Source organism: Stegodyphus dumicola, chromosome X2 (assembly GCF_044657685.1).
Source record: "Stegodyphus dumicola isolate Sdum_Otavi_A_Nest chromosome X2, ASM4465768v1".
NCBI classification, from domain to species: Eukaryota; Metazoa; Arthropoda; class Arachnida; order Araneae; family Eresidae; genus Stegodyphus; species Stegodyphus dumicola.
The window spans coordinates 17,634,233-17,657,126 of record NC_140781.1 but is presented as its reverse complement, the minus strand read 5'-3'; the positions used below and the strand labels follow the sequence as shown (position 1 = coordinate 17,657,126).

Genomic DNA, 22,894 nt, shown 5'->3' with positions numbered 1-22,894 from the left:
AAGCGTGGTTTGCTGCACAAATTCCAGTAATTCCTTTTTTTCATATAGCGCACCTTAAGTTGGATCGTTTAATTTCATTACCATTTGTTTTACTGCATACCTTACACTGTCGCCAGTTTCGCCCGGGAAATTTTTCTAAAGAAAACTTTTTATTTATTGAATTACTCCTTATAACTGTTTACGGTACTATTCCGTTTTGAGGGCCGTAAAAAAATTGCAGCCAAAATGTATGCGTAAAAGCGCCAAATCTAGCAAACGCGCCCATTTAACAGCGCGCCAAATCTAGTGTACGCGCTGATTTCAGATTGCGTAAGTTTATATAGTTCTGTATTTCTTAAGACGCCATTGAAATACTACTTTAATTTTTAAATCCTTTTTTGATTTTAAATCCTTATTTGATATCCGATGGATTTAACAATTTGAGAATTGCCCATGACGAAAAATTGGTAATAGAATTTTGGGTAAAGTGCAGAATCACCCACTGCTTGCCGCGTTTTTAAGAATTGCACATACTCGGTATCCATGTGCACATCGACCTATTTTCACTTGAAAAAAATCCTAGAATTGCACAAAAATGGCACTGCGCACACGCTTGACTTTATCTATGTACACATCGACCTATTTTCTCTTAAAAAGTAAAAGAAAATTGACAAAAATCCAATTGTTTTTACTTTTGTAAAAAGCGGCAAACAAATAAGTGAGCGATTCTGCACTTTACCGAGAATATTTTCAAAGAAAAGTCATCATTCATTATAGAAAATTACGTTTGAACAACCAACGAGATGAGATTATGCTTTAGCGATAAGTCGGTAGCGAAATAGCGATGCGGGCATCCATTCAGTTATGTTTAGCAATTTCTATATAAATTATAATAATGATCTGAAATAGTTGTTTACTCTTATGCTTCCATTCAGTCATGTTTAGCCTTTTTCATATAAATTATAATAATAAAAAAGTATTATATGAAATTAACCTTTCATCTAAATTAAAACATCAATCTTAGTTATTTACTATTATACTTCCTTTCTTGCCGCAATTATTAGGGTTGCTGCAATTATTTTTGACAGCATTGGCATCAACAATAGTTTGGTGATTTTTTACGGCCCTCGAAACCCAATAGTACCCTTTTTACTTTCGTCTTTACAATGTTATAAAGACAAAACAAGTATGATGTACAACATATGAAAACGATAATTCAATTGAAACGGTGACTCACTAGAGACTAGACGTGAGCCACTCTAGTAGCGCATCATGCCTAAGAGATTAATTCTTATCTTGTTAAAAACCACTGTGGAATGATATTAATAAAAACTGCAACTGATATGAATAAAACTTCTCCTTATTAAGGCGAAAATTATAGTAGCAAACAGAAGCGCAGTTGCGCTTCTACAAATTTTTGAAACAACACAAGAGAAGCACGATAGCGCTTCGTCGCATTCAAATGGTTAACAATCTGTTCTGCTCAGATTTGTTCTAGGACAAAACCGAAATGTTCGATTTCGTCAGATAATGCTTCTATGCGTTCTTCTACTACAAATATCGAAGAATATTTAAATTACCTATATCTTTAGAAGTCATGAGTCTGTAGGAAAAAAACGTACGATGCTTAAAAATTAGATTTTAGGACATTCAACATCCGACTCAGCAAATAAATGCAGATTTTTAAATTTCTGAATATGTAACTATTTTTTTTCCCTTTAAAGGCAACCGTTAGATTACTTGAATTATGGCAGAGCAGACAATGGTTCTTTGCCTGAGAGGGATGACGCTTTCGTATGCAGTTTTTTAATAGAAACTCGTTTCTGTTTTTGTTTCAGGTGAGGAAAACCATGAAAACTGCAATATAGTCGATTCGTTCGACAGGCTTTGATATCGCTTGACCACTTACGGGTTTTTCAAACACCAAACGAGGGAATATGACACATATTCAAAACTCAAATTAGTCCACCAGTGGTTGGGTGCATAAGACCATTGAGCATCGGTAGTTCGACCGAGGTTAAAAATTTCGGTGAACAAGTTGTCTGCATAGGTGATTTTCGTGGATTTTTTCTGCGTTACATAAGCATGAGTAAGTTTCCCTCAAAGAGTACTCTAGAAATTCATTTCGGCTAATCTTTGGAATATGGTAACAGGTAGTTTGGCGACATTTTGGTAAGGCGATAAAGGTTACTAGGTTCAATAAACCTAGATAAACTTGATAAAGGTTCAATAAACTTTAGCAATAATCTGAGAAGTACACAGTTCGAATCACAGATTATTTTGTCTCAGAGAAATGAGAGATCATGAGACATGTAATGTGACATTTTCCGGAAAATTCCAATCGGGATTTTAGCTAATAAGCACTTAGAAACAATTTCGCTGCTAATAAGTGCAGAATCGCTCACTTATTTGTTTGGCGCTTTTTACAAGAGTAAGAAGAATTGGATTTTTGTCAATTTTCTTTGACTTTTTAAGTGAAAATAGGTCGATGTGTACATGGATAAAGTCAAGAGTGTGCGCAATGCCACTTTTGTGCAATTCTGGGAATTTTTTTTTAAGTGAAAATAGGTCGACGTGTACATGGATACCGTGTATATGCAATTCTTAAAAACACGGCAAGCAGTGGACGATTCTACACTTTCTCCCAATTTCGCACTTAATCTTCGTCATGATTAAGTACTTTTGTTCCATAAAAGTTCTAGCATAAGCGTAATTCGGCTAGCAGATTGTTGGAAAAAATTTTGATTAAAAAAAATGCCTTTAACTTTGAAAACAAAATGATGTGCCCCTCCCCCCCCCCGAAAAAAAAAAAAAAAAAAAAAACTAGCAGTTGCTGTAGCAGGGTTGGTCGCCAAAGTTTCGCCAAAAAACCGCTAAGTTACCATAATCCGAACAGAAGATTCACCTTCATTCCTTTTTCTTGTTCAGATAGCTTAGTGTGCTTTGCCACAATTCAATAGATTTAGATCCGTAAGTTCAAAACTCTAGCTATTTAACTGATGAAATTAGGGTCGAATCGATGAATAAAAATGCCTAAGCTGTGATTGGAGAGGTTTACAATAAAGCCTTGTTTATTCAGTGATGAGTAATGGAGTGAATAATTAAGGTGAAATAATTTAGAACTCTTTTTTTTTTTTTTTCAGATAAACCATGGTAAGGCTTGTTTTCATAAAAAACAAATATATCTAATTGCTAATTTTCGCACTCATAATATTTTATATAAATATTTTTTTAGTCCATTTGGAACAAAATAAACATCAAGGTGTTATTTCTTACTCTTTATTGAAATTACAAATCACATAAAAGAAGTATTAGGTATATATAATTTTAAAAAAGGTTAAATTTCTATGACAGTACACATAAATTATACTTCATAATTCTTCTCTCATTCTATATGGCAAAAATGCGTCAGCTCGTCAGCTGCAGAATTGCCAAAATGTCATAGAATGGGCAAAATCCATTTAATATATACTGCAAGATATTTTTATAATTTATTGAATTTTTTTATGTTCCTCCTTTCGGGAGTTTATTCATTTTCAAAGATATTAGGTATTTACGTATTGTCTCTTCGATCGTGAAAGTTGGCGGATATCTCACTAAAATTGTACTCAGTTGTTCCTACGGAATCCTGAGACAATCAATGTTCGATCCACTTCATATCTGGGTTTTGTAAAGCCTTTTGTCGATTTCTACTGTTTTGTGAGGACCTCTGATTTTACCGTAAGCTCTGTTTAGAACGTTGTGAGTATACACTTCCAGCAGGTAATTGTTTCAATCAATTATTATTTTGTCGGCCATGCTCAGCTGACCATATCTTTTCCATATATACACACTTTTCCATGTCACCTAACCAGGGTAATGGCTAGCGGTGCTGCCTGCCGAAGGCGTGGCATTGGGGCACTTTAAACACGCAATGAGCCGAAAGTCCTCTAGAGAGATTGATGGTAGGAGAAGAGGAGTGAGACACCCTCGACCCGTCCCCTCAAACTCTCCATCAAAATTGGGGGCTGAACTGAGCAAAGTTGTACTGTCAGCTGTATTGTGCTCAAGGCTTTTGCCAAGAACAGATGCAATCTTGCATTCCTTGCCATGGTGAATTTCGTGGACTTGTTCTGATGTTATTGTCAGACAAGTGAGATAAGTCACAGCAGTAACACTTTTCCATGGTAGGATCCCATAACTTTGTAAGTAGGTCACTGCTTGCTAATCTGCAGAAGACAGTCCTAAATTTTAATCGTTTTTGTTAGATGAAAAAAGAATACAGGGGTAACAGTTAATTTTGATATTTGTTCATAAAAAGAAAAGGTGGCTTATACAGGTTATAGGTTACGGAGGACGGGGACGCCTGGTGTCTAACATAGGTAAACAGGCGTATATCTCACGCCATCCCCTATCTAGCGACGACAACTCCCTGGAGCCCCAAGAGGCTGCATCAGGAGTTTATTGAGACATGAAAAAGGCTGTACATGGCCAAACTAGGGCGCTCGTGTTTTGTTTTACAGATTTGGAGAGACTTTGACTGAGCAGATATGGCAAGGAAACAAAAGTGTCGCATAATAATAAAGCAAGGGCAAAGACTCGATCAGGTAACATCAAACGAAAGCGCAGATGTTACGAGTGTGTTGTTACGTCATGCTTATCCGTAACTAACGCTCAGTCGCGCTGCTCGGCGTCAATTTCACGGTCGACGGGATAATACGTAAGTACAGTACAAGAAATTATTTAGTACAGAGCAAATCTCGACATAATCTGTGAAGAAAATTAAGTGCTTAAATGTTCCCTCACTACAGAAACTTCGTAACCAAGTATTTTTGCACGTGAGTATACAGTGATCTCTTGTTTGCAACAACTAATGCTTCTGTATAATGGGAAAAGTGCAGTTAAACAAGTGAGGATGCTTGGTTTTCGGACTTACCTACTGTACCTTAGTTATCTTCACCATATTATTTAAGCGGGATATTACTGTATTTTTTAGACAGTTCACAGGTTGGTTTAGTTTAATTCATTTGATAAAGGGAAAGCACGCGAGGGTTATCTGCATAAGAGAAGGTATGAATTTGTAAACGACCTTTTAAGGGAAACTGGCTCGTATACGCATTACATTTGAAGAAAACGCCCATGCAGCCAGCCCGTTCGCCTGGATTCGAATCCAAGTCGAACTAACAGTGTTCAGACTGTTAATGAATTATAGGAAAAAATAAGTAAAACTTTCATAGCAGTTTAAACAATAATTTGATTTAGTGTTATATCTGATATCTGAGTGTTTAATTAAGACAGTATTGCAAAACACTTGCTACCGTTCAGGTAAGGGGAATATTTAGAAGAAAACGAGTACGGTATTTTTACTTTATTGAATCGCGAAAGCATACATGAGCTATCTGCCAAAGAGGAAGGGATGCCATTGTGGTGAATTTTCTGAGGGAAACTCAGTCGTACCCATTTACACGTGGACTATGTAAACCAACCATGCAGCCAGCTCGTTAACCTAAGATCGAACCCGGGTCGAAATTCCTGTATGTAACAGTCTTGACACTCGATCATTGGTGGAGCTAAATTATTTTGGGAAGCAATATGGTTTGGTTTATGAGATTACGGCAAAGTCTCGAGGGTTATCTGCCTAAGGGGAGTGTTGCCTTCGTCGAGGACTTTCGAAGGAAAACTGGCTCGTATACATGTTACACATGGGGAAAACCATGAAAACGCCCATGCATGCAGCCCGTTTGCCGGGCCGGATTCGAACCTCGGAACGAACGCAGGAAACTCTTCGGTAAGAAGCCGTACAAGGCAAGTTTCGCAATTAAATATGAGATTCTTAAGTGTTTAGGTGAGAAATTAATGTTTAAAGACGGTAAGTACCAAGCAAGACTGTGGTATGATTGCGATTTAAAGATGAAATAAATGCTTTCAATAATTATTTTATTGCTAATTAAAGCATGCTTTTAGAAAATCGATTAAAATCGGATTCTTCGTTTTATGAAAATAATAGAAATAGTTCAGGAAGAGACAGAAACTGGTCGTCGTTAAACGAGAATTTTATTTTAACTCGTATCTCTTGACACTTCTTCTGAAGTTCAGAAAATATAATCTTGGAATTCCAGCGGTTAGGAGAAAAAGATTTTTGCAGATTTGCTTGATAGAGGGAAATCGAGATTGGAAGAGATTCTTATGATTTAACAAGCTTCAAGTCTGCCAAAAGACGCACAATTTATTTTGAAAGAAGCTAATGTGAAGCTCAGGAAAGTAAAATTGAGCGAATTAAGCGAATTTGCATACACTTGGAAGATTGCAAATTTAGACGGCTAGGTAAGAAATAATCTGGTACCGATGAAGATCTGGGATTTTGAATACTCCTCGATCATAAAATCAATAGAATATATAAAAAAAAAAGTGAAAATTTTTTTTCAGCTGTTTTGAAAATTGTGCCTCTCACTAGAAATTATCTGTGCTCCACTTACATTTCCCAGGGACTCCACAGCCGCTCGAAGAAAATAAAATAACTAAAAATAGAATGGAATTAAAGAATAAGAAACAAATGGTAGATATTTAAAAAAAAAACCACTAGAAGTTACATTCTGAAGGGAAATTTGTTGACTTAAATTTTGTGATTCCTCTACTTGGTCGTTCTGCTGCCACTTATTTAATAAATTATTGTAGAACGAGATGGACAGATGATGAAACTGAGAAGCGGGCAGGAATATCGTGGATTGTATTTTTAATAACGTTTCTGGGAATTGAATATCCGATTGATTTCTTTCGACTATACATACGAGAAGTTTTTCGCTCATTCTTGACAAGTCGAGAATTTCTGGAATCTGTTTGAAGCTCCCGGAAACTAGCTAAACATAAATAAAGACTAGGTGGTCAAACAGTTAATATAGATTCAAATAGATTAAAAATTTCTGAGCATTTGATCTCCGTGAAGTTAAGTTGTGTAATTATTTAATTCTTACGTTCGAACAGAGAACTAACGTGCCATAGTTTTAGCAGGAAACTGTTATATTGTTTATCGAATCGGGTGCATTTTTAAAAAAATTTTGAGTACTTTCGTGTTAACGCAACTCAAACGCTTTTGTGTTAGAAATCCTTCAGAGAAGCAACGCCGGCATTTTCGTATTTTCATCATCTTCAGAGAAGCAACGCCGGCATTTTCGTATTTTCATCATCTTCAGAGAAGCAACGCCGGCATTTTCGTATTTTCATCGTCTTCAGAGAAGCAACGCCGGCATTTTCTGTACTTCCAAGGGCTTTTGTAAAGAAATCGTGGTATTTTTTTGCCTTACACTTAGTTTTGAAATATGAGCTTGTGTAATTTGGCAGCAATGGAAGAAAGAGATGTAAAATTTCTGCAAGAATACGGAATTTTGCTGAAAATTTTCTAAAGTGAGGAAATTTTAGCCAGTATTCTACAAAAATAGAAGAAGAATGTGTGGAATATGGGAGTTTTGACCGTTCATTGCAAATGTTCTGGCGAAATCGATCACCAATAGCGAACGTTCTGTCAAAATTTTAAAATTTCCTGAAATCTCCAAGGCAGTGCTACATAATCAGTTATAGTTACATTTGTATATTTTAAAGGACACTTTGCTTTAACAATTAAATATGTTAACATTAAGTACATCTAAATGCAAAAAAGCATTCGCATTCATAGCTACTGTGTACATTCTTTTATTTCAAATAATTTCAAAGTTTTATTGAAAACGCTTCCTCAGTTTTTCAGTAAAACTGGAATCTGCACTTGCATGAACTTTAAACGGATTTAGAGAAAAGAATCCTATTGAGTTAACGCCCACCAGCGGTGAACGGTAAAATCGCTGAACACTGGTAGTTCCTACCTGGGTTCGATTCTAGGCGAACGGGTTGGCTGCATATGCACTTTCGTGGTTTTGCCTATGTGTATCGTGTATACGAGACAGTTTCTCTTAGAAAGACCCTCATGAAGGCGCCCATCCCCTTATGCAAATAGCCCTAGTATACTCTACCATAATCAAATAAACCAAACCAAAACAAACTATTGAGTTAAATTTAACAACTAAATTCCTGTCGATGAAAAAATAAACAAACATTTTTAGTTACTAAAAGCAAACATTACTAAAAACAATATTCGCACTAAGTTTCACTTTACGGAACGTTGCAATCTGTTCTTTAAAAAAGTATAAGCACGTTCTTCACTTTTTTACTTATGCTATGTTATACATATTCAATTTTTATTTAATGCGAATTGGTGCCCCTATTTCGTAAATATTTCTTTTTTGCAAGCTGCAAGCAATTTCTTTTTATCTTGCAATCATGTTGATTGCCAAAGTCTAAATATTAAGCAGATATTAAATTATAATTTTAATCTGCTTAATATTTAGGCTTTGGCATTTGTGTCTTAGGTGTATAAATACAAAGAATGTGATCTGGACATAATTTCAAGATTATGCAGCCAGGTGTTTGAAAATAACAAATTTTACACAAGAAGATATTTAATGAAAAATATATGATTCCTGAGATTTAAAAAAAATTACAGTTCAAGGGAAATTATGGTTAGCGAAGTAATAGAAAAAATTTTGAGATCTTCGGTTCTGAAAATAACCATCATCAGATTTATTATCTGAAATGAAATTGAATTCATATATTTATTATTTGGTGAAGCATATGTGAAAGTAAATCACATGTGTTTCACCAAATAATAAATCTGATGTGGGGGTGGTAAGAAAAGAACGCTTCAATAATATACCACGGGATTATAAAAAAGGGAATAAAATTCTGATGTAGTATAAGACGGAAAAAAAAAATACATTACAATGTGTCTACAATAAATTCAAGCAGGTACAAAATTTGCATCATTTTTATTACTGGAAGAAAGAACTTTAAGAATTTGGTGACGGCAGAAAAAAATTGCAAGAACCGGAAGACCTTTTTAGGTAAATGTTTCGTACTGATGTTATTAGGATGAGGGAACTGTAAAACTTTCTTACAACCTATCCGTTCGAAGTTATCTGATTACACTTCGAACTGCCTGTGGTCAGCGATATCAGACTTACATGAACTTCAAGTAGTGAAGAATAAGATTCTCAGAAGAATTGTAAATGATCATTACCTAATTAGAAATAAATTGATCCATGACGGCTTGAAAATCGACTCTATAGTGGACCAGATTACTTAACTTATTAAGCGCTTCTTCAAAACTGGATTTGGTTGTGATGCTACAAGTCTTTTAAAAGTTCTTAGTTACCAAATGATTGCAGAACATAATTTGATCAGACCATTTGCTACTCACATGCTTAAAGATCACAAATTCGTAACCTAGCTTTGACTTCCAAAGTTTACTTGATTTCTCGCGCTGCGTGACTGTTGTCTCTCGTTGCTTTCCATTAGATTGGCACAAATGCAGTACAGGAGACAATGGTCTTCCCACTTTTACTTCGCTTTCTTGACCATTCTTGGAGTTTCATCTGATAGCGTATCAAAGGCATGCGCCTTCAATGGCTTAATATTCTTATTCAGCTTATTAAGGCCCTTTCTGGGGCCACATAAGGAAGCTTCGTAATCCGTATCATGTGGTCAGCGATTTAAAATGTGCATGTATGTGTAAATGAAAAAAAAAAAAAAAAAAAAAAAAAAAAAAAACCACCTTTGTGTGTAATATAAAATCTGAATCCTTTCAGATTTAAATTTTTTTTCACGTTTTTAACCTAATAGTGTCTACATATTTATTAAAATAATTAATTAGCTTAAGCATATAAGAGTCTATATTTTTCAGTATGCAAAACTACACTTCGTACTACTGCATAATAAACAAACTAAAGAACTGATCTCATAAACATCTGCGAAAAGCATTTTTGACCATTACTTTGCATTCTTATTTTTATTATTCGTAGGTCTATGTGGGTGGTCCAACTCTCCATTTCATTCATTAGACAATGGATTTGAGCTGACCTTATTCCGTGAGTGTTCCTATTTGTTAGATGTCCACTTCAAATAATTAATTTTATATTAAAAATGATCGAAAGGCTGAAACTGATCAAGCTTATAATAAAATGCTTTCTGTAATATCTTAAAGATTTCTAACTTTCATACCTTGATGATAAACAGTTAAAGAGCCGAGGGAAAATTGCGTATTATGAGGACAGTCCTCCAGAGTTATGGCATAATAATTGGAAAGCCTCACCAACCAGGAGCCACTTTTACGATTGATATTTTAATGCAAAAATGAATTATCACAGCTCTTTGCTCTTGGACGCAACAAACGTAATTGTGATTATAATAATTGCCAGTTCTCCGCTCTGTCGCAAAGTTGGGAAACGCCACCGAGAACTAGGGAATGATAAAAATAACGATAAGTCAAGCATGCTTCTCCCAAAAATCCACTTCGAGAGAAACCGCCAAATCAGTTACCCAGAGGAGGCGGGAAAGGTTTCCAACTAACCGATTCGCTTCTTCGCTCTCCAGCTTCTTTAAAAGCATTTAGCAGTTTCCTCTCGTTCCTTAAATATTCCAAATGGCAATGCGTGTGTATGCCTTTTCACTTGTTGGAAAATAATCGAGCCTTTTAGAGTGTGTGAGCTTAGTAAACAGATTCATAAGAGATCGCGCACCAAATACAAACAGAGCTCGGCTTCCAGTGATAACTGGGTTAAGTAAACACAAAGAACACTGACATAATGCTTGTGGTGGAAAGAGTTTCGGCAAACCGTGCCAGACCGTGGAGTAATAAATTGCGTGGACGAATGCGGCCCCGGCGTCAATATTTGCCTCGGCATTAAGTCTTTATTATGGAATTTCTCCGCATCTACATTGTTTAAGTGTCTGTTCCAACTCAATGTCACTCTCGTTTCGGTCACCATTTTGAACAGCACGGGATATTGAAAGGCGAATTTGAATATTCTATGAGTGGTGACTTTCATTAACAAAAATATTGTCATTGTTTTCTTTCTAGTTTTTCAACCACGACACAACTAAGTAGTTCTAATCTAGTGCAAAGCTTGAATAGCATTGGTGTAAATGTTCTTTCCTTTTATTACTCGTTTTATAAATTTGTCAGAGATGTTCCAGTAGATGTTTTAACGTATAATCATGGTATATCAAGCATTTTGTTTAACTTTCGTTTTTTTCAAAACAATTTATTTCATTTTTGGTCTTTAACTTTCTATTAATTTTCACCTTTTGCTGGCCTTTTTCAAAAGTGAAGGAAAAGCCAAGTTGGGGAGACTTAAGCGACAATTGAGTATAGGTTAGAATTAACAGTTTAGGCAGCCGAAATCAATTATAATTTTCACCTTTTGCTGGCCTTTTTCAAAAGTGAAGGAAAAGCCAAGTGGAGGAGACTTTAGCGACAATTGAGTATAGGTTAGAATTAACAGTTTAGGCAACCGAAATCAATTATAGTTAAAATGTTCCTTTCCTTTTGTTCATTATTAGTAAATTCGTTCTTTATTATTATTAACTTCAAATATTAAAAGCATATCTATAATAGAGGGGAATTTAGCATAATTTTTCGTAGTTTTTTTTTGGGGGGGGCTGACATGTTGCTGTTTAGAAGTATGCATTTCTACTTCACACATACTTTTCCTCTAAGGAATATTATTGTACTATGCACTCAGAATCTCTAGACTTTCATTAAATAATACTTTTTTTTTTCCTTTTTTTAATCGATTTTGGGAAAACAATAGAATTTGTAATTGTATTTTTACTACAATTTTTTTTAAAATTATTTCTGATGTCTGCTCTAACCACGTCAAGAAATTTAAAGGGATTCTAAATTGTAATAAAATATTTTGCATGGAACAAACAGTAAAAGATTTTCCCTTCTAAAATAAATGATTAAAAAAAGTATCTTTTACACTCTAGTAATAATTGCTTAATTGTCGTAAATGAGTTTGTTGGTACTTTTCCGTTTTGCCGGCGCAAACGATAAAGTCGCCAATAACAGTACAACTGATGCCAAACGGAATATGTTCGATGGTAACCTTTTACGCCTCATTTTCAAAACAAGTCGCAACCATTTCTTATCAGATTGTTTCTTTCAACACTGGCATACAATTACATAGAATTTTTACAAGATAGTTAAATTTTATGCCCTAAGACGTTTCGCGATAATTAAGTCAATTAGAATGCAATCACACCGCTCACCCGAAAGCGAAAATATAGAAAAGGTAAAATCAAGAGTTAAATTCATCAATCCTAATGAGAATGCACTAGCGAAGTAAAGCATTACGGTTTTACATAATTTCTGAGTAAGCTATTCGTACGAATTGAAATAATTCTTGCATTTAAACTTGTATTCCAAATTAAAATTGGTACTTACGTAATAACGCAACCAGGCCAAAATTCGCATAAATCGCCAAATTTGGCGACCCTACTTACGGCAACCCTACGTGTTATACGTAGTTTTTCGTAAAGAAATTATTTTTCTTACTGGTTATATTGAATGCCTTGAAATAATTTAACTATGGGTATTTGGGATCTGCCTGCGAGTGAAAAAGATGCTGTTGAATTGTTGCAGGGATATGGAATTATACCGAACGAACGTACTTGTAAAAATTCTCATAAAATGAAACTGTATTTTGAAAAGCAAATCTTCTGGAAATGTAACGTCGAAGAGTGCAATCAACATTTGGGTGTGAGAACCGGAAATTGGTTTGAAGGTAGGCGAATTTCATTTGTGACAGCGGTGCGCATCATTTATTGTTGGTGTAAAGAGTTAACCTCAATTAAATTTTGTGCAGAAGAGATGGGAATTGCTGACAAAACTGTTATAGACAAGCTCAAGCTGTTAATGGCGAAGACGGTTTTCAATCAGTGCTAAAAGCAATAGCCAAAAGATTTCCGCCGAAAAAATAATTCTGCAACTTATTCAAATTCGAAACCGGAAGGGTTTAATTGCTATTTTATATTTTAAAACAAAATAATATAAAAAACTGTATTAAAAATTATCTGTAATTAATAAATGTACATTTTCTTTCTATTCATACTTTTTTACTCAAACTTACAAATCGCGCCAACCTGGTTGCGATAATACGTAAGTACCTTAAAATTTAACTTGAAATGAATGTAGATAATTACTGAGTGAATTATATTTTTGTAGCGTAGTTTACGTGAGATGAGATCACTTTTGGTCACGTGATACGAATCGGCGAATCAGGATGTTGAACCATGAAAGCATAGTAAATTCTTAAATTAATGTCTTTTTACAAATTTATTGTCTTTATTTATTGGCATTTTACAAAATTTTAAATGTTTATTAAAATGTTTATGCCTTCAAAATAAAAAATTCTTAGAACTAACGTTCGTTAAGATTTTTTATGTGTGTACTGTATATGTTGTCGCCAACTAAGTCTGCTTGGCGAGATTTGCGCCGGCGAAACGAAAAAGTACCAGTTTGTTTTACCTAAATTCTCATAAGTAAAATGAATTTTTCTTTTCTTTTTGAAAATATTTCCAACAGACAATATGTTGATTGCAGTATAAAATATTAATTTCCCATCACTCGAGATACTTAGAATGATTTGCTCGAATAATAACTTGTAAAGTAACATTTTATTTTTTATTAGATTTTTCTTATGTGTTATCACATTGGAATTGAACATTTTCTCAGTTGAATCAATTCTTTAACTTCAAATTCAAAATATTTTCAGCAGACTTTGTTAATCTCTTCATTATATAACGTATAATTTGTAGCAGAAGTTCACTGTACCTTAATTATAATGAATTAAACTACATCATGTTTTCTCAACAGTTTCGACAGTTGTCTCATATATTTTCCACCATTACTTTCAGCGTTATTTAGATGATGAATTTTGGACTAATATTGACAGATAATTTTATAAATTCGCATTTCGAAATGTAAAGTAAATTTGGTTTAAGTCATTCATTTACAGTTTTAATAAAATGACACTATAACCTTTAGAAACATTTAACTTTTAAAAGAGGAGTTAGATAAGAGTCTTATTTTCCCTTCCGTTTGTGCATTCATCAATATTTGATGGAATAATAATGCATGTTAGAATTGTACTTTGAGTTTGATTTTGTAACTTCTTCTCCCAGTTATGTATGTTTGTTGAATTATTTTCCCTTCCGTTTGTGCATTCATCAATATTTGATGGAATAATAATGCATGTTAGAATTGTACTTTGAGTTTGATTTTGTAACTTCTTCTCCCAGTTATGTATGTTTGTTGAATCAGTATAGCAATCAAATTTGATCAAATGAATTAAACGGAAAAAGAGAAGAAAATAAGGTATTTAATTTGAAATTTTGCTCTAATCAAGTTGCTGTAAACTAGATTTATGCTGAACTTCATTTCATACATTTTGCATGAAGAATTGTTTACTTTACCACTGATTGACAGTAATAATGGCAGTTAATATTAAACTGTGTAATTGTAATTTTGCCCTGCTATTTCGGAAATGAAGTATTAATCTTATCTTACTATTGTTTCTTCAGAAGATAAACACCAATTTAGACGCTTGCACTTAAGCGGCCTAAATTGAATGTTTATTTTAAAGTTATAATAAATAAACAGAAATGAGTGAATGATGTCCCCGTGGTCTTATAAATGGAAAATTAAATTGATCGCATGGAGCTATTGAAAGCAGTAAAATCAACCCTATTTGCATTCTGTGTAGTGATTATGTGTTAAGTAACAAAATGAACTTAACTTACACCATCAAATGAATATGATGAGTTTCTTTATCAACGAAATGCAAATAATATAGATATTTCGCTGTAAATTTCAGTTATTTGCTTTTGGCTTCTATAAAATCTCATGCGTATAAAAGGTCTAATTTTCGGTACTCACACGTAAGTTCGAAATCCTAGTGAATTCGAACTCACGCCGTTTCTATCGTTTTCCCCACGCATAACGTTAATACAAGTTAGTAGTTTCCCTTAGAAAATTCTTCACGAACGCGTCTCAGATAGCTCTTCTGTACTCTTAGAAAATTAACTAAACAACCAAACTTCAGCAGTGACTTTAATACGGGATTTTCTGCCCACGTAGATAGGCCTTTTTTAATCCAATGAGTTGCTGGTTTTAGATTCTTCAACTCCACTGGAATAATTAAACTTTGATGACGTGTCTTAAATAACACTACATAACCTTGTAAAGACATTCGATTATTTGGAAGCTAGAGACGTGAAAAATGAGCAATGCTTTCGGAACTCGAACCGCGGATCTCTCGAAAAACGCGCCGAGTTTGCTGACCACAACATCACGAATGCATGTTAAGAAGGCGGAGAAGTACCTTATAATCTGACCAGATGAAAACTTCGCAAGCTGTTGAACAAAAATAGAATAAATAAAGCAAAATAGAATGATATGATTACAGAGCACATTTTTAAGTTTCATACATTAATTTAACACACTTTAGAAATAGTTATTTCTTACGATCTGTCTTCATAAGTCCTTAAAGAAATGTTGCACTTCAATTAAAAGCAATGAAAGTAATTTTTTGCATAGGCAATGAAGCTAAAATTACCATCTTTTTTTATAGCTATTGCACAAAAATTTAATAAAGAAATTATTTTTTTTTATTTGAGTAAAACGAATCTCAACCTTCATCTGGTCAATTAAAATCGAATTAAGGCAGTAATTTTTATCGGTAAAATACCAAAAATATTGCTGAATCCCTGAAATTTTCCCCAGATTTCGCTGCAGAGATTGGTACCTGTGTCATCGGCTCCATTCTGATATACTGTTTGGAAGCTTTTGACATTTTCTGAATGCCGAGTTACTGCAGTATTGATTTCATATTTTATTAGAAAATCTTAAAAATTAATAAATTGCTTTTGAAAATTTGTTATTTAAATGAAACGACTAAAAAAACTCCTTACTAATGTAAAAAAAGGAACTCTAATTTGAAATATATTTGATAATATCAAAATGCTGCAGTTCGCTGTTGCACAGTTTGGAGGCTTTTTTTTTTTTATTGCTTGTTTTAGAGATGATTTGATTATATCCGGTTAAAACATTAGTATTTTATTTGATTAGAGAGGTTTAGCTTTTGATTTCAGGTGATACATTTAATATTATTTTGTTAAAATTTCACAGTTTTATGCTAAACAAACAAGGTCTTTTAACGCAGAATGCTCAAATTTTCCGCAAAAAATATAGAGGATTTTTCTCATTTACCAATACATAATTGTTAAAAAAATAGCTGCTGAATCGCTGTAAGTAGGTAGTTAAAAATATGAAAATTTATCAAAATTGGGAGATGCCGGGGATCTGAGACGGTTTAGAATTATAAAATGTCCTTTCGTTAGTCCCGTTATAATAGACTCTTGAGGGGAAATGTATAGTAATAGAAAAAATGACCTAACACGTGTTATATATTATTGCTGAAAATTACCACTAAATTAACATTTAACGGTAACCAGAAGTGAAACAAGTTGAATGCTCAAAGAATGGGCCAGGATGCAGGAAATTCTGAAAATTATTGTATCGCAGAAAGGCCTCATACTACAGTCATTCATTATATGTGCAAACAACTCTCATTTCATGTGACGGTCAATACTCTTATCTCAGACTGAATGCATAGAACTACTTCGGAGTAGTGAAAAAAGAATTCAAACAGTAACACACTTTGCACTAACGTCATTTATCGAAATGAAAGGAAGTACATGAAACTGACTGTAGGACTGTGTACCAAATATCAATTCACTTATACAAAAGTTTGATTTTTTATAACCATGTTTAAATAACTAATAAACAATCATTATAGTGTGCATATTACTGCAGTATGGTGTGAGGTGTAGTTTCTCGTACCATACGAGTTTTACCTCAGGAAGATTAAGTCGCGTGAAATCTTCCGGGTCACGTCACGTTAGGTTAAATCAACTATCATCACTTAGGTCGTACCGCCAATATGTAATTATCGATCAGCATAAGTTGCAAAAACCCTGCTAAATTTAAATTTTTACTCCAGAAATTACATTTAAATTGCGAATTCAGTATCCCATGGAGGAAATTAAAAAAATACGATGTGAAATGTAGCATAGTTTAAAAATATGTGATACAAAAAGAATTATCTAAACGAGTAGATTACGAGTAGCTATGCAAGTAGCGAAGATTTCAAGGGTCTTAGTGAGGTCATGCAAAATGATTAATAATTTATTGGAAATACTGATGTTTTCAATTATTTTTTTTAAATTAAAAAATTTCAGGTCGTTCTTTGTACCAAAGTAGTTTTGCTTTGCACAACGAATGTGTCGCACGACGAAAATCCTGCATAAAGAAAGCGCGAGCGGACTGAAAAATAACCGATATTTACGAATCACTCGCGAATCTTTTCACACATTATTAGCATGATAAACACGAAATTATATTTGCTTTAGATTCTATTTTTAAGAAGTGTGTAAATACAAAACTGCGTCATAACTGAAGATAAACAGGAAAGAGTGGACAAGTAAACATGTAATTGACAATATATAATACATGTTAGGAACACTAGGAAGCCAGAAGGAAAGTTTCATCTACGAAGGAGGAGGAGAATACGAATGATATGTTTCTACTGCCTTCCTTAAGGACTTTCCTATGAGTAAAGATCTGTAGCCATTAGCTAAACAGTGGCATCCTAAGTAAGCCGAGGCAAACAGAGTAGCAGAACGTTTACATACCTAATGTCATACACTATTTTGAGACCATCCTGAAGAAAAGGGAGAAGCTGTACATCTTTCTTGAGACCGAGATTTCCAAAATCTCAAAAGTAAAATTTGCATAGTAAGGTAAATTTGCATAGTAAAATGTATAGTAAAGTAAAATTTGAAACTGTGTACATGAACGGTATACACAAATATTTTTATATTTAAAAAATAGGTAAATTTATAGCTATTAAATAGGTAACTGTAAAAAAAATCTCAAAAGCAGATAATTTCATAGCGTTTCAACGCTGGTGGAGACTTCAATAGTCTTTCAAACTTTTACACGATGATTTTTGATTTAAGATTGAGCTTGGAAAAAGCTTAAAAGTTTTCCTATAGTAACCTGTGGAAAATAGCTTGCCACATAACGAACGATTCGCAATACGGACACCGAACTAGTACGAACTGTTTTCATTATGCGAAACGTCACAGAACTGAAATATGAATTCTTAAAACTCATCATACAACTTAAGCTGCAGGTGGAAGGACTTGGAGTACTGGTTGTCTAAGTCGTATTAAGTTCGTCTTCATAAATTTTATTAATTTTATATAAGAGTAGACAGTATGGAATTTTATTGTAATAAATATCAGCAACGAAAGCACAAGATATTATTGCCACACACCACTTTTATTTTTTTCATAAATCATGCGATTTATACCAATTTTTTTCTTCGCAACCTTACTCTATAGAGTTAAAATTACGTCAGAAGACTACTAAGTCTTACCAGAAGCACGAAATTTCAAACCCCTTGTTAAACACTGCTCGTAAAGTTTGTTACTATTTTAATTTTTTTATAAAATAGTACAGATTTTCACACGAAGTGAGAATTTCAAAACTCTTTGCAAAACCATGAAATTTCAGAAACCTAAATCTTTTAATAACTTCAATATTTAAAAAAAAATCTTGTTTGTCACGCCTTAAAACCATAAAGAATTGAGTAAGGCTAGAGTTATAAGCTATCTTTGTGAACGGAACACAAAGAAGATTTTGATTCGTTTAACTACGCAGAAAATAAATTTAATGAAACAAAATTTAATTCTAGTCAATTTAAATCTTCTGCATTTCAGCTCAAACTACTTTAGGATGCATCGTAGTATACTATAACTTGAGATCTAAACCTTTTGTTCCTTAAAGGTTTTATTTAAATGTGCTTTTCAAACAAAGAATTATTTATTATTATCAAATAGATTGATATTTTAAATAATCAAACTTTATTTAATTTAAAGCTGAAATACCCTTAACTGAAACGATGGGGAAAAAAATTAATCACCGAGTTCGAAAACCAGTCACCTCCATGTCTTTAAAAATCATGTTCCCCCCCTGCAGTCTTCTAGTCTTTATACGGAAACGATTATTTTAAAATGAAGACAAGTGATCTCAGCTTATGGCATACACCATTAATCAATTCTGAAACAAATCTCTTTTTGAGCTATGCTTTTTAAATATCTGTGTTCACTGCTCCATTTAAAACTGCACAATTATAATAAAACTTTCTTATTCTCTATTGATTTATCTATACAATTAATTACAACAATGATCACAAAGATATTTTTTTCATTTTCTTGTCAACTTCAGCACATAAGTCGTACACCAATCCTTCGTATTTTAAGCCCTGAATCATATTCTCTTTGCGATATTCTTCACAAATATTATAGGAAGTCGAACACGATGTGAAAAAATATGGTTGACTAGGGGGTAACTCATTTTGCTGGAAGAGGCACTGATGGCGTGTTATTATGCTAAATATTTAAGAGATACGGCATAAGCCGTGGTACGACTTGCGCAACCTTACCCTATATATTAAAATGCAGAATTGCAAAAACGCGCTAACTCTAAAAAGGGAAGAGCAAATTAAGCAGGCAAAATCAATGCCTTCGGCGCACTTAATTTTTAAAGTACTTAACAGCGTGTCAGATTTAGTGTTTTGGATTCGAGATACTTGCCTAAGGATCCTAGTTTTTTTATAGTTAAACTGAATATTTTAATAGGGTCTGTGATTCCTTGTAATTCATAAATAATAAACATATATGCTAACTATAGTTTCTTTCGTTGTTTGTGCACTATTATAACTGATGATTTTATGTGTGTGCTATTCAGATCATGATCAAATCGAAGTTCAAGGGAAAAATCGCTTGAGTCTCATAGCGGAAAATTTTCCTCAATCATCTCAAGAATTCAAGCTGGTTAGAGCATCCAATCTGCGAAAGAGGAAGGTCACGGAGACGTAGTTCAGCAAAAACGTAAGTTATTACATAAGTTTCATCAATTCATATCCTGCTATGTTAAAGGAAGCCCTTGATTCAGCTAAATTTAAAGGGAAAAGGATTTCACAACATTTAGATAATGAAGAGAACATATAAAAAAGATATAGAAAGAGCTGTTTATGAGGCATAAATCCCTTTTTTAATACCATTTGGATGAAAAGAAAGGAAAAAAATTTGAAATAATAATTAATATATTAATATTATATATAATTAATATATTAATACTTAAATTTAAAACTAGATAAAAAGCTGTACTCATAAACGATATTTTTTATTATGAAGGAGCCTTTAATAACTGTGGTTTCATATTTTTCTCGAACAAGCATCTTTTCGATTTAAAAACAGAATTTTTTCAGACGGAACAGTTACACAGGTTCTAAATGGGAAGCTTAAAAAAATACTGAAATACGCATGTCTTTCTTATCATGTTTAGTCCGGTTGCTACTGCCATTAATTTACTTTTGGCCATGCAACTCTGAAGCTCAAAAATGCTGGATATCCCGAGTAAATGTATCACTAGAAGTTCAGCTGCATTAAGTATGGAAAAGAATACTGAAGTAAGTATTAATTATGGAAAAGAATACTTTTTTCCTAAAAGAGGGAATGAATTATAAATAAAATGTTGAGGTATATATGACACTGAATAGTGAAAAAATCAGGGTGACCCTCCCTCTTTCTTTGTTTTAAATATACGTTTTTTCACAATTCTCCTTAAAGGACTGCTTACGTGTCCAATAGCTCGAAACCTCTTATACTCTGATCAGTATACAGCATATTTCAGTAGATTTTAGTCTAATTTAAATTAAAAATTGTAGCCTCATGTTCAATGTTAGTTAACAGATGCCACTTCCACCCTAATGGGCGAGTTGGAATAAAAATATAACACGGAATCGATGAGCGAAAATTTCGTCTCTGAATGTTTTATGAAGCTGCTCGGCAGAAAAGAAGAGTAATGACATCATCCAGACCAACCCCTTGCGTTATCGTGATACAGGTAGCGATGATTATGGACAAGAAGTCATAGTGGCATTACTTGTACTCAATGTTTATGGCCAAAGACGGAGAATAAGAATACCTGCCATCTATGATTCTTCAGGAGCTTGTTCCTTTAGACATGAAATAACACTGCAAAAATTAAAATACTTTTTTTAAATTAACCTCTGCCTTAGCTCTTTCTTAAATTTAAAAAAATACTTGCAAGTTTAAGGGTTTGTTTTAACTTAAAAGTGTGTTTCAAGTTTCCTACAAGTAGGTTTAATACAATATTTTCAATCAAACTACATTTGACTTCTGTCGCAACTCATCAAAACACCTACTGAGTCACTAAGGAACCCTAAATTCTGTATAATCCAGATACTTGCTTTTCTACAGCTTAAAATTAAAGAATAATGCCCTGTTGTAGATTGTAGGATTCATGTTTTTCTTCAAATTTAATTTTGTGAGACTCCAGACAGCATTCTTTCCTAGTACTTAATAATAAGCAAATCAAACAATCCCTTATTGAAAGATCCTATTGTACTTTCGCCACATGATGCAAAATGCTATTATTAAAAAGAATCTAACAACACTTTGGTAAGCCTCGCATTTCTGATCATACAGGCATGCATAAAACTGGTTCTATCTGCCTAACTGATCAGTAGAAAAGGGGCACCCGTATTAAATAGGGAGGGTTGTGGAAAGTAAACAAGGTCACCCGGCTCTTTTGACAGATGATGGGCCCTAAAATGACCTTCATTTTAACCTGCAGTTAATATGCTTCCTGAGTTATCAGCAGGCGTCTATCATTGTCCTGGAAATATACAAGGGGGAGGAAAGAATATTTTCATACCTCTCTTTACGCACACTTCCCCCTGTTCAACTCCTATATTTATCCAGCGTTTCAGTCTCTGAATTCCTCTGTCATTAAGACAGAAAAAAATTGAAGACCTTAGACCCACCTTCTGCTATTAGATTTTTATTATTACAGACAATACATTCGTTACGGTGGCAAGACATTTTGACAAGCTCAGCTTAAATGTTCATGCTGTTAAGGGTCACGGTTTTCAAAAACAGAATGTGGGCCTCATTGATTAACTGCGACTTTCAGAAGTGGGATGCTGTCGATTAGCGACGTCTTTTAGAAGGAGGGGTATAACTGGTTGTGTTTTTTGAGACACGGTGCTTTCAACACTTTGCTTTTAATGTTTGGTAAAAGACTTTTCTATTTTTCTTTATATTGTAATTTTTCATGTTATTGTGGTTTGTTTTATTCATCAATTGCCATCTTAATTTTTATAGTGTTGTCAGGGATGGACACAACATAATGAATTTATTTTTAATTTTTAAGAAATAAATTGTAATTTAAAATTTATTACAATGCAACATTCAAAATAAATTTAAATCATGTAGTTTGTGCAAACAGTGTAAAATACATTTATTTTACATAACATGCTTTAAATCATACATAAAGCGCTTCCTTTAAACCAACGGCAATGGAACAAAAGTCTTAATTATATTACAACCTAAAATCTGGAAATTATGTTACAACCTAAAAATTTTATACAAACTTTTTTAAAATGCAATATTAGTTAATCGTACAACGAAAAAAAGCTTATTAACTTTTGAGTAATAATGTAACTTCAAGTTGCAGATTCATGCATCAGTCGTAGGGCTTAATTTAGAGTAACATTATAGTATATGTATTTTGTGTAGTCTTTCCGTTTTAAATTTTTCCAACATTATTTGCTATAGAAATATGCAAATATAAAAAAAAGAAGCAGACCAGTTACAGTATCAGCAGTGGCTCTAGCGCTTGGTGACGGGATATTTGTGATTAAGTTAGCATTGTAAGCTACTAGAAGAAACCATCCAGCCTTATGGTCAGTAGATGAAATTTAGCCTTTTATCTAGACACGGTGAGGATTTAATTAGCTTTTATTCCTTCAGGTCAGGGACACAGAGCTCATTTAATGAAACCTAAGTACATAATTTCAATAGTTATTGAACTTGCATATAAGACCTAATAAATTTTAGAGACAAAAATATAGCA

The 22,894-nt window shown here is 33.5% G+C and overlaps 2 long non-coding RNA genes across 5 annotated transcripts in view; one reads left to right on the top strand and one right to left on the bottom strand.

Annotated features, from left to right (window-relative positions):
- The window catches only part of LOC118191773 (uncharacterized), a 478,434-nt gene that overhangs the window by 72,554 nt on the left and 382,986 nt on the right, over positions 1-22,894 (top strand). For all 4 annotated transcript variants that reach the window (XR_015039049.1, XR_015039050.1, XR_015039053.1 and 1 more), the window contains exon 2: positions 19,700-19,842. This is a non-coding gene — a long non-coding RNA (uncharacterized LOC118191773). The remainder of the gene's footprint in view (positions 1-19,699; positions 19,843-22,894) is intronic.
- Positions 1-22,894, bottom strand: part of LOC118191772 (uncharacterized) — a 50,230-nt gene that overhangs the window by 14,207 nt on the left and 13,129 nt on the right. The gene's annotated exons all lie outside the window — the stretch shown is intronic.